The sequence below is a fragment of the Ursus arctos genome, unplaced genomic scaffold (genome assembly GCF_023065955.2).
Source record: "Ursus arctos isolate Adak ecotype North America unplaced genomic scaffold, UrsArc2.0 scaffold_33, whole genome shotgun sequence".
NCBI classification, from domain to species: Eukaryota; Metazoa; Chordata; class Mammalia; order Carnivora; family Ursidae; genus Ursus; species Ursus arctos.
This window is the reverse complement of record NW_026623019.1, coordinates 12982091-12995227: the sequence shown is the minus strand read 5'-3', so window position 1 is coordinate 12995227 and position 13137 is coordinate 12982091. Positions and strand designations below refer to the sequence as shown.

At 41.5% G+C, this 13137-nt stretch overlaps 1 long non-coding RNA gene across 1 annotated transcript in view; it reads right to left on the bottom strand.

The window, feature by feature from the left end:
• LOC123002127 (uncharacterized) overlaps positions 1-13137 on the bottom strand; it is a 35349-nt gene that overhangs the window by 18435 nt on the left and 3777 nt on the right. The window lies entirely within an intron of this gene.

The following is a 13137-nucleotide window of genomic DNA, read 5'->3' as shown; positions in this document are numbered from 1 at the left end:
GGTAATCAGAAGGGGGAATGAAGCATGAGAGACTATGGACTCCGAAAAACAAACTGAGGGCTTCAGAGGGGAGGGGGGTGGGGGAATAGGATAGGCTGGTGATGGGTAGTAAGGAGGTACGTGTTGCATGGTGCATTGGGTGTTATACGCAACTAATGAATCATTGAACTTTACATCAAAACCCAGGGTTGTACTGTATGGTGAATAACATAATATAATAAAAATATTATTATGAAAAAAAAAAGAAATAACTTGATTTGGGAAAAGGGCCGGTCTTTGAAGGCAGTTATACACACAATGGAGCATTATTCAGCCTTAAAAAGGAGGGAAATTCTGCTGTATGTGACAGCAGAAGTGAACCTTAAAAACATTATGCTAAGTGGGGGCGCCTGGGTAGTGCAGACAGTTGAGTGACCGACTCTTGGTTTCGGCTAAGGTGGTTATCTCAGGGTCATGAGATTGAGCCCACGTTGGGCTCTGTGCTTAGCAGGAAATCTCCTTGAGTTTCTCTCTCTCTCTGCCCCTCCCCACACCCCCATGCACTCTCTCTGGCTCTCTAAATAAATAAATCTTTAAAAACAAACATTACTCTAAGTGAAAAAGCCAGTCTCAGAAGGACAAATTCTGCGTGATTCCACTTCTGTGACATCTAATGTAGTCAAACGTTTGGAATTTCCAAAAGTAGAATGGTGGTTGAGGGGAGCGACAGGGAGAGATGGGAGTTGCTGTTCAGTGTGTAAAGTTTCAGTCATGGACGACGAAAAAGCTCTAGAAATGAGCTTATAGTTAACCATAATGCACTATTCACGTAAACATTTACGATGGTCGATCTCGTGTGTGTGTGTGTGTGTGTGTGTGTGTGTTTACCACAATTAAAAAAAACCCACAGGCAGTATAAATGGAGGTTCAAAAGGGAACCTCTGGACAGAGGCTGCTTTGACTGAAAGCTCAGCTCTCTCAGCAAAACTATAAACTTGGGTGAGATCCTGAATCTCTCTGTAGCCTAGTTTCTTCATCTGTAAAATGGGAATAATAACATTACCTATGTCTTGTGGTAGTTGTGAGCATTAAATAAACAGAATAGAGACTGGCCCGCAGCACATTTCAATAAATATAAGGACTTGTTGGAAAAATTCTGTGTGCCCTCGTGTACCTCTTAAGAATGGTCTGAGCATCAAGAAATGTCATATTTAAATGAGTTGTAATTTCTTAAAAGATTTTCTTTATATGAGAGAGAGAGCGACAGAGAGAGCATGAGTGGAGTGAGGGGCAGAGGGAGAAGCAGACTCCCTGCTCAGCAGGGAGCCCGATGGAGGGCTCCATCCCAGGACTCCGGGATCATGACCTGAGCTGAAGGCAGACGCTTAACCAGCTAAGCCACCCAGGTGCCCCTAAATGAATTATAATTATACCAACACACTCCAAATTAGCCAGGGACTTGTTCCTTAGAGACCACTCTCATTTTCTCTGTGTGTTCAAGAAAATGATCCTCATATTTATAAATCTCAGGTTGAACCTTACTTTCATTTTTAGCAACTAATATGTATTGAGCACCATATGCCCAAAACTTTGATAACTGCTTTATGTGATTCAGTTCACATGTTACTAATCCTATGGGTAAGTACTGCCTGCCCCATTTACAGATGAGGAGACAATGCCACACGGCTGGTAGGTACAAAGACCTGGGACTCAAATCAAGGTCATCTGACCCTATCCTTTTGGAGGAAGTAGTTCTCAACACAGGGCAATTCTGTTCCTCTGGTAGGCTGAATAACGGACCCCTCCCCCAAATACATTTCTGTCCTAAGCCCCAGAACTTACAAACATTACCCTATGTGGTAAGAGCAATTTTGCAGATGAGATAAAGTTAAGGTTCTTGAGATGGGAAGATTAACTTATGCAATCCAGGTTGCCCAACAGATCCTTAAAAGATCCTTATAAGAGGGAGACAGGAGAGTCAGGGTGGAGGAGAAGGTCATGCGAAGGCAGAAGCCAAGATTTAAGTGGTGTGCTTTGAAGCTGGAGGAAAGGGCCACTACCCAAGGGATATAGGTGGCCACTAGAAGCCAAAAAAAAGACAAGGAAATGGATTCTCCCCTCAGAGGCCCCAGAAGGAACTAGCCCTGCCAACAACTTGGTTTTAGCCGTATAAGACTCATTTTGGACTTCTAACCTCCAGAATTGTAAGAGAATAAATTTGAATTGTTTTAAGCCACTAATTTTCTTGTAATTTGTTACAGCAGCAAGAGGGAACTAATACGGTCCTCCAGGCAACATGTGGCAATGTCTGGATAAATGACCTTTCTATCTGTCATAACTCGACTGGGTAGTATCTGGTGGGTAGAAGCCAAAGATGCTGCTAAATGTCGTACAATGCACAGGACGGCCCCTGCAACAAAGAACTCTCCAGCCCAACTCTCCAGTCACTAGCACTGAGGTTGAGAATTCCTGCTCTAGCACTGGAACTGGCAGATCTGCACGCAACGCCAAACATTTCTGATCTTCAATTTTCCATTCATCTAGCAAAACTCAGGTTGATATTGAGCACTTCATGGATGTGGAAGTTGTGTTTGCCTGGTTTATCGTTATCTCACTCAAATCAGTCATGGCATCATAGGACATTTTGTATCTATAGAGTATAGTTCAGGATTCTCCCTCTGGTTTTGAAGGCTCACCACAGCTGACCCCAAACTACTTTTTCAGTATTTTTTTTTTAAGATTTTATTTATTCGTTTGACAGAGAGAGAGAGAGCACACACATGTGCATGAGCACAAGCAGGGGAGCGGCAGGCAGAGGGAGAGGGAGAAGCAGGCTCCTGGTTGAGCAGAAAGCCTGATGCACGGCTCAATCTCAGGACCCCAGGATCATGACCTGAGCTGAAGGCAGATGCTTAACCAACTGAGCTACCCAGGCGCCCCTCAGTATTATTTCTTATTAGTCTCCTTCACAAACTAAACAACCTTGAAAAAGGGGCAACTCCATGTAGCTCAGTGGCAGGAACAAATGAACTAGCTCCTTGGTGAAACAGCTCTATGCTCTTCCAACCATGGTATCCCATTTTAGATTCAAATTCCGCAGGAACAGTCTGTTCTGACTTGGTCACATGCTCTCCCCCAGACTAAGCACTCATGGCCAGGGGTGATCTTTTCTCACTTTATTCAGAGAGAAATATTGGTGACTTCGAAGACTTCTCTAAAGCACTCACTCTAGTTACTTGCACACAGCAGATATGCAAATGTTGGTTAAATGAATGACAGAATGAAACACCAAGTCATTGGGACTTATTCTGACCTTTATCTCTGTCCCTTATTTTGTAATTATAGCATGTGATCATGTCAGGTTTAACCTAAGCATTATGTGGCAAAAAAAAATCTTTTTTTTTTTAATTAAAGTTCAGGACACCTGGGTGGCTCAGCCAGTTAAGGGTCTGCCTTTGGCTCAAGTCATGATCCCAGGGTCCTGGGATCAAGCTCAGTGGGGAGTCTGCTTCTTCCTCTGCACCCCTCCCCCACTTGTGCTTGCTCTCTTTCTCTCTCTCTCTCAAATAAATAAAATCTTTTTTAAAAAAGTTCAGGTTCATGGGGCGCCTGGGTGGCACAGTCGTTAAAGCGTCTGCCTTCGGCTCAGGGCGTGATCCCGGCGTTCTGGGATCGAGCCCCACATCAGGCTTCTCTGCTGGAAGCCTGCTTCTTCCTCTCCCACTCCCCCTGCTCTGTTCCCTCTCTCGCTGGCTGTCTCTCTCTGTCAAAATAAATAAATAAAATCTTTAAAAAAAAAAAAAGTTCAGGTTCAGAAATATGCTATTATTAAACTAATTTTCAAAGCTTTTCTCTTTATAAAAAAAATGAACAAAGTGTGTTGAGCAAAAACCAGACTATGCTTTACACTCAGAAGTATGTAATTTATTAAATAAATCAAGAAAGAAATTTGTACGATTCATAGTTGATCAGTCTGGGCTCACTACACACTTTTGTACAGCCTAGTAAGTATTTTCAATTTTCTTGAATAATGGCAAACTACAACCCATAGATTAAAACTGGCCCACTGTTTGTTTTATAAATAAAGTTTTATTAGAACACGACAATGCTTTTTTTTTTTTTTAATGTATTCCTGTGCTGCTTTGGTGCTACATGACAGAGTTGAGTACTCATAAGAGCAAATCCTGAGGCCTACAGTGCTATGCTAAAATGTTTCTTATGTGGCTTTTTACTGAAACGGTTTCTGACTTCTGATTTAGACTCTACAAACCTCTTTACTGGTGATGCACTCTAATCTTATGAAAAAGCTCAGGATCCCACCCTCACCCTCTTTTCCCATTCCAAGAGGAGAGATTTATAATCTGAATCAAGGACAGACAAAGGGCACATAGAAGCTGCAGTGACATTTTTGTGGGGGGTGGGGTTGAGGGAGCCAAACTCTCTTCCTGTTCATGATTTATTCTCCCCCTTCTCATGCTGTCTTTGGAGATAGATTGCAGAGGCAAAGTGGAACCATAGTGGTACTTGGAAAAAGTCATGCAGTTGTTAGAGCAGATTCAGTTTCCAAAGAGAAAAGTCAGAGAAGAGTCTATTCAGTTTGCATTCAGCCCAGCACAGCTGACCAGGACAGGCACTGGGACAGGGCTGGGAAGAAAAAGCAAGCCTAAAACCAGCATAACCATGGCGTTCATTCTTAGCTCTGTTCCATTATGGAAAACGTTAAGATATTACAAAGTTTCCTTCTCACACTGAACAGAAATTCTCTTCACTGGTATTGCATTCTTCTAGAACTTTCTTTTCCATGTGTTATGGGCTAAATTATGTCCCCCCAAAATTCACATACTGAAGTTTTAATTTCTTGTAGCTCAGAATGTAGTATCATTCTTGAAAGTAGGGTCTTTAAAGAGGTAATAAGGTTAAAATGTGGTCATTAGGGTGGACCCTAATCCAAGCTGTCTGATGTCCTTAGAAGAAGAGGAAATCAGGACACAAACACACACAGAAAAAAACACCATATGAAGACACAGGAAGAAGAGCATCTACAAGTCAAGGAGAGCCCTTAGGAAAAGCCAACCTTGCTGACACCTTGATCTTGGACATCTAGCCTCTAGAATTATGAGAAAATAAATTTCTGCTGTTTCAGCCACCTAGTCTGTGGTACTTCGCTATGGCAGCCCTAGGGAACTGGTATACAACGTATCAGCCTGCACATAGGAGTAGAAAACTATCATATCTTCTGCTCACAGGTTAAATATCCACTCTCCCCTCCTACATATCATTTTGGCTTACTGACTGAGTACCACTTCGGTTATTTTTTAATATATACATTTTCCAACTGTTTCTATCCATTGATTCAGTGATTCTACGTCCAGGAATTTTCCATACTAAGGAAATCATCCTGTAGAAGCACAAAGTTTTATGTACAAAGATTTACATCCCAGTGAAGCATATTATTATTTTCTCCAACTTACAAAAAATGGTATATTTTATATACTTTATTTTACGAAAAAAAAATTAACCCAAAATACATGTTTGGTGACATTTTCAAATAATATGAAGATATGTAAGTAAAAGGTGAAATCTCCCCTTACATTTACCCACAAATGCGCTCCCCAGAGAGAACCATGGGACTGTTAACAACAGCACATATGATTATAAATATATACTCCTATATGTTTTTTAACAGAAATGGGAAAATTATTATACATAGTATTAGAATTCTTTTCACTGATGATATCATAGTTATCTTCCTACCTTAATTCAATTTCTCAGCCTTCCCTGTCTTCACAATTCATGCTCGGTTTTAGAGTCAGGTTGTCATCCTCCTGTCCCTCCCTAAGACTCTGCTGAGTGTCTTTCTCTAGGCCTTTACAGTGTGCTGGGCATATTAACTACCTTGCCCAGCAGATATGACCACAGTTAAGAATAATAGCTCTGGGGGCGCCTGGGTGGCACAGCGGTTAAGCGTCTGCCTTCGGCTCAGGGCGTGATCCCGGCGTTATGGGATCGAGTCCCACATCAGGCTCTTCCACTATGAGCCTGCTTCTTCCTCTCCCACTCCCCCTGCTTGTGTTCCCTCTCTCGCTGGCTGTCTCTATCTCTGTTGAATAAATAAATAAAATCTTTAAAAAAAAAAAAAAAGAATAATAGCTCTGGAGTTAAGCTGCTTGGGTTTGAATCCTAGCATATGGGTTTCCTACAGCTCATGAAACAAATTATCACAGCCTTGGTGACTTAAAACAACATAAATTTTTTATCATACAGCTGTGGAGGTCAAAAATCCTAAAACCAAGGTGTCAGTAGGGCTCTGTTCCTTCTGGAACACAGGGGAGAATCTATTTCCTTGCCTTTCCAGCTTCTGAAAAGCCCCTTCCTCCATCTTCAGGGTCAGTGATGTAGCATCTTCCAGTCTCTGTCTCCATCCCTTCCTCCCTCTCTCTATCACACACACCCTCTCTCTCTTACTCATACACACACACACACACACACACACACACACACACACACCCCTCTGGTTTCATTGTCTCATCTCCTCTGACTCTGATATTGCCGTCTCCCTCTTATAAAGACCCTTGTGATGACATCGGGCCCACCCAGATAATCCAGGACAATCTTCCCCTCTCAAAATCCTTAACTTAATCACATCTGCAAAGTCCCTTTTCCAATTAAAGTAACATTACATTTTGCTATTCTACCCTACAGGTAATTTCCACGTAGAGTAATATTCATAAATTCTGGGGGTTAGGAGGTGGACATCCTCGAGCACCTTCTACCTACCACATCTGGAAGCACCATCTTGTTAGCAAGATACACCTCAGTCTCGACATCTATCAAAAGATCAGAGCTCAACGAGATCATCCCTATGCATAAAGTTGCTGTGAAAACCCAGTGAGTTCATTCATGTGAATGGTGCCAGCGACAGGGTATATGTTCAGTAGTGTGAGCAATTATTACAACTATAGTTATCTATGTACCTTCTCTGACCTACAGTAGACTACTAGTTCCTTGAAGAAAACAGTATTCCCAGGGACTAGCATAGGGTCTGGGACATATTACGTGCTCAATAAGTGTTTGTTAAACCGAATTGCTCCACCTAGGAGGCCATTATTCAGCCAGGAAACATGATAGAGAATTTGCAATGTTATTAAAACCATCATTGTGTTATGTTGTCATATTAAGTGACAAAAGCGAAATAAAATATGCATAGATAATCACAGCTGTTTTAAATGTGCAGAGCTAAAAACGATGCATAAAAATAGACTGGAAGGAAATATGCCCAAACATGAACAGTTGGTGGTCTTCGAATGGTGGAATGATGGGCGATTCTGCCTTCCTATTTTTACCCTCAGATTTTCTCTATTTATTTTTAACATGTAAAAATAACATACATCTGATTTACACACATACATACACACACACACACACACACACACACACATCTTGCTCAAACATGAGAGGCAACACTATACACTGAATAAGAACTTGGGCTCTGAGCTCCTATCTGGGCGACCATCTGTCTGGTCCATCACTTACGAGCTGGGTACACTGAGGCAGGCTGCCCTTGTGGATGTTGCTGTTGTAGTTGTTGTGTTTCTGCTTCGCTGTTTTCACCTGAACTGAGGAGAGTGACTGTCCACCCAAAGGGCTGCCAGGGGTCCAGTAAACACCCAGAGCCTCGCCTGGCACACAAGAGACCCTGAAAAACTGTTGGCTACCCCTCTCACAGTTATTCCTGAGGGGACGATGCTGATTCAACCACACACAGAAAGAGTTATAAGGACGCATTTGTTGAAAGAAGGGAAGCAGAGAACGTTGAGAATAAACCCAGCTTGCTAAATCTGACAAACTATAAGACTTATTCCTTGTAAGCCCCTCTCAGGTAAGGAGGTGCCAAAGCTGATATTTCAAGGGCGTTTTGCGAACATTCTGTTTTTAGCAACAGAACTCCCTCCCTCCAAATCTCATTCAGATCCCCCAGATGTGAAACAGATAAAAACAGCTGCTCTGGTAAAACGGGGGTCAGGCCATGCCTTCTGAGCTCTACAACACTCTTACTGATCAGAGGCTTCTCTGAGAACACTTAGGAAAGAGCTCTTCCCACACAAACCTAACGGGTTCACAAGTTGTCATTTTGCCAGCCTCTTCTGGGAAAGGGGGCACAGTGTCACTGGCACCCTATTGTGGTTTTACGGGGCAGCAGGGGGCAAAGGGCATATTAAGAACAGCTGTACCCAGGCTTCTAAACTCCTTGGCACAGCATTTGTGCATGTCTCAAGCCTGTTCCTTAGGAGCTGTGCCCTTATTTGAGCCAGAACTACACAAAGGCATTGTCCTCAAACACTGGTCCTCCTCTTTCTTGACTGGCCCTTTGTTTACCCATTCATCAGCAGGTGGTGGCTGACATGTTCCTCTTTGATTCTGTTGCTCAGGAGCAGCAGGCTAAGACCTGAGCTGAATAAACATCATATCATTTGGCACTGGCAGGATTCCTGGTAGCCCGGGTCAGGCGAGGTTTAAGGAGGATTAGGTTTAGATTAGAAAGGGGGTTGAGTTATTTTTTTTCCCCCTGTGGTCTCTTTTAAGTGCCTTAGGGTTTTGGAAGAGCAAAGTGGGCTGACAGCCTGGGCTCAGTTGCTCCAGAAATAAAAGTGGTGAGCTTGGTGTTCTTTTCTGGAAGATCAGAATCTGTGCTTCTCCCAACTGTGGTTTCTCCCATGAGGGTCGAAGGCTCTTAGGAATTTACTGGAAGCTCTAGTCCTTTTCTTCTAGAAAACTCTGTGCATGTGTGTACACACACACACACACACACACACACACACACACACACACAAATTGTATTTGGCTGGCATTCCAGGCTGGAGGGATTTTAAGAGCCTACATAGCTCACTCCTGGGAGGCTGCACTCTTTCCCTGCTAGCTTGGGGGGTGGTCCACCTGGCTGTCCTTTCCAGAGTCACTCCTCAGTGACCACTGGTCATGCTGAATGGACCTTGTTGTCCCAGCGCCAGGTTTCCCTGGCAGTCTGGCCTTGGAGAGGCTAGCTGGGGGCTCCGGCAGCTGCTCTTGTTTATTACACAAAGTCTTGCTCCACTCCCTGGAGACAGCTTGCAAACGAAAACTGTTTCATTTCCCAGCGACAAACAGGTTAGAACGGAGAAGGGAGGAACACAAAAACCAAAACAGCCAAGGCTCACACCTTTTGAAAGCATTAACTTCTCCTTAGATTCCCTAGGAGATCGTCTTTTCACCCCGGTGTCTGATTTTGCTTCTGGGGCAATTGTGGTTGGTTCTGCAATCTCCGGCAGAAGAGACTGATGGCTGAAATTTTTGTCCTTGCTCCTCTCTTCTTCCCCACGACCACCAGTTCTAAAAAGGGTGAGGCTAACATGGTCTTTTTTCCTTAGATAAATGGATGTTCCCATTTATGGGCAGACACTGGAGTGCCCAGGCTACTGTTTATTTACTGTGTGACAGTGAGAAAGTCATTAACCTCTCTGAGCTTCAGTTTTCTCTAGAGATTAAAACAGTACCTGCTGTGTAGGGTGGTCGTGAGAAATCAATGAGGGACAACGTGTTAGTAACGCTCTCACTTCAGTAACCATTTGGGAATGGTTTTCATACATATTATGAGCAGATTTGTATCTGCCGGTAGCATATGATTTCCCCTCTAGGACCTCTTCTGGCACCTTAAATACAAACATAAACTCTCTTTAATTTTGTGCAAGAAAGTTCTGCCCACCACATCTGGGATGAGTCACTACTTAGGTGGCATCATTTTAGGGCCTGGTTGAAGGTTCTAATCACAAATAATACTTTTACCATGAAGGTAAGGGAACTTGGTGTGCCCAACCTAGGCCACTGTGTAATAAATATATTTTAAAACATTCAGACTCTGCTCTTCATTTTAATACTATTGCCCCATCAGGGGAGTAGACCATACAGGTTTCTATAAAAGTTAACATTTACTGGAGCACTTTCCATGTGCTAGTAGATGTCCTATAAACAATTTTCCTGGTTTAATCCTTCCAATAACTCTCCAGATAGGTACTATTATTATCCCCGCCAGTATATAAATGAAAACAGAGGCTCAGAGAGGTTAGGTAAATGGCCAGGGGTCACAGAGCTTGTAAATATCAGAGTCGGTGGTAAACCTAGAGCCTCCTGCATCATGCTGCTTTGATCTCTCCAAATTTTTATGAGACTGTGTTGTCTCTCTTTACACCCCTGAGAACAATAATTTTCAGTTGAGAAGTTCATCCTTGCACCCTTTGATGGACCTGACAGTCTCCCCCTAGTAAAAATCTCAGATGGCTTAATGCTGTCCAGAGCAAACTCAGCTTTAGATTTATTAAAAGAAGTCTTCGCATTGTTTGTAATGCTGCTGGATAATTTATTTTTTAACCTCCATGCAGAAGAAAATTATGTAAGTGTACACATCCTTCCTTGCTCATCAGTAAGGGGGGGGTGGGAGTAACAGTGTCCATTTACATCATCCACATGTTTGCTACCAAACATAAGGCACAGTTCTTACACCGACTCCCACGGTGGTGCTTGTAAGCACTCACGCCATGGGCTCCAGCCCATTTTCTCATTTCTATTGGCCCTGAGCATGTTTTAGATCTGAACTAAACTTCTTTATGGGATTTTTTTTTCTAATTATAAAAGTGATATATGTCCATTGTAGGAAATTCAGAACATATAGTAGAGTATAAAGAAGCCAATAAAATCAGGCCAAATTTCTTAGTGTGTGATCTGGGCCCAGGTTCAAAGCTCGTTTGGCTTTGAATAATACTTGTGCAGTTATTTTTGTGAAGAGCTATAAAGAAAACCCCTTTGATTCTAGGGCAATTTCAAGGTATTTTACCTTAAGTCATTTTAAAGCAGTCAAATGAGAAAAAAGAAAAATTTCCCTGCTTCTAATTGTTACAGATGACTCCCTGGAGAATTGCTAAATAGGGGAAGAGTAAGCTGCTGACATTCCCAAATGCTTTGTATTGTACGGCAAACTGGATTCTTGCCTTAATATTTAAAACTTCCAACATGATCTGGAGTCTTGAGTTTCCAAAGCTGTGGTTTAAAAAGACTAAGTAACTAGAAATGTGATTTCCCACTCTCCACTGCTGTCCATTTTTCTTCCTAGTCATGAAAGATTAAAATATTATACCTAAAAAAAGAAAACTGCAAAAATCGAGTTTTCCATAATCACACGTGGCTATCTGCAATATTTACTATTTATATCTCATAGGAACATGATTCAAAGACTGAGTTATTCTTTCTTACTGTTCTGGCCATCAGATATTTTAAATCTATTGAAAAGTTCTTTTCATGCACTGACTGTATACGACCACGAGAAAGAAAAAGATCACTCCATTTACTTGCCTGTGTCCCTAAATCAACTATGTTCAACTGATAGTGTGTATAGAATGTCTCCAGCAGTATGTAAAAAAAATTTAAATAGATTGGAGTCTTGTTTTCTTCTGTTTCCCTTGATCTGAAAGTCAGATCAGAGAGGAGTTGACTTCATTCTAAACAGTGGCCCTTCCCATGTTGTCTGCGGGCCTCAGTCCTGTAAGGCAATTAGTGTTTTCAAATTTATAATCCACAATTTGAGAGGCATTAATTGCTTATATAATTACTTATTTATGTAATATTTATTTACTTGCTTTTCACTTCACTTCATCTGAGAACCTCAATGTGATTCATAAATATTAACACATTGTAATTATGTTTCATCGCAAGAAAAAAATGATGTATGGTCATTAGTAGTTTTAAACCATTGTTAGCTTTGCAATTGACGGAGAAAGCTGACAGTAAGATTTGTGGCTATGGTTTATCTCTAACTTAGAATAAATCATTCTTCTTTTTGTATCAGGGGTATGCTATTACATACGGAAAAAAAGTCTGGATGATATTTTAGCATTGCCAAGTGATACCAGAAGAACGTGATGTAAGTTCACTCTTCTTACTTGAAGAAGTAAGTAATTCTGCCTCTAAAATATTAGGGATGTCTTTAATTAAGCACATGAAATTTTAATCTTAGGGTCCTCTAAATAACTGGTACTGTACTTCTAGAGTGACCTCCAAGAACCAAACAAAAAGTCTAATAATTATAAGTTTGGCATTTCCCAGGAAGAAAAACAATAAACAAGCCAGCAAACATTATTTCGATACCTAGTTAGTCTATCTAGGCTTGTGCCCTTTGCCTTTCCCCCTGGGCCCTTGGAACACTTGCAGTCTTTTCCTTCTAAACTTCAGATTGCTGACCTATTTGTTGTCATTGTTTCAGCTGTTGTCGCTACTTTTTAGTTCATTCTCTTAGGGTTGTGGAGCTCCATGCTGTGAATTATGATTTATAATCTCTTGTCTTGTGTTTATGACATTCGGCTTCTTTCCAACATGATTTACTGCTGACCTTGTTTTTAACATTTGGGCATGATGCTTTTATATTTCCAAGCTGACCTCTAATCTTTGTGTGTTATATTTTGTTAATCTTGAGCAATGGATCTGGGGAATTACAGCTGAGAGGGGCTGAAAACGCTCCCAGAAATGTAGTGGCAGCTGCTACGATTCACCAGCAGGACCGAAAGCTGATATATAGTGCCGCTCAGAACAGGAACTTATTTGGACTATAAATCTGAGTCACTCTCTGACCTAGTAATGCTCCACCAGAGCCCCTGACTCTAGGAAAAGGATCATCTTTGACCTCATAGTGAATAACAATGTCTGTTTTTCCAAAAGAATGAACAAAGTTGTAACATCCTCTTGTTTACCTTTGATTATACATTTTTCCTAGCAAAATACTAATTTAATAAACAAGTACCTGTGTATATTTCAATGTCTCAGTAATATTACTCATGTTCATGTTGGTGTGTTTAAATGTCGATAACTCTATCATTCTAGCCATTTGAGCCTGCAAATTTACGAAACAGATGTGTCCCCATGGGGACATAGTGAGATGGTCTTCTCAAAGCTTTCAATTTGACTACATTTAATTAATACTAAAGGAAGTAATTACATTATAAAATTATAGTTTCCCCAAAGGCTTCCTAGTTGAGATCTCTGTTGTCCTAGAAGCTGGTGATCATTGGTCTCAGGTACCCCTTAGACATCATAATTTTCATTAAGATTAATTCTACTAATTGCTTGGTGGTCCATTCC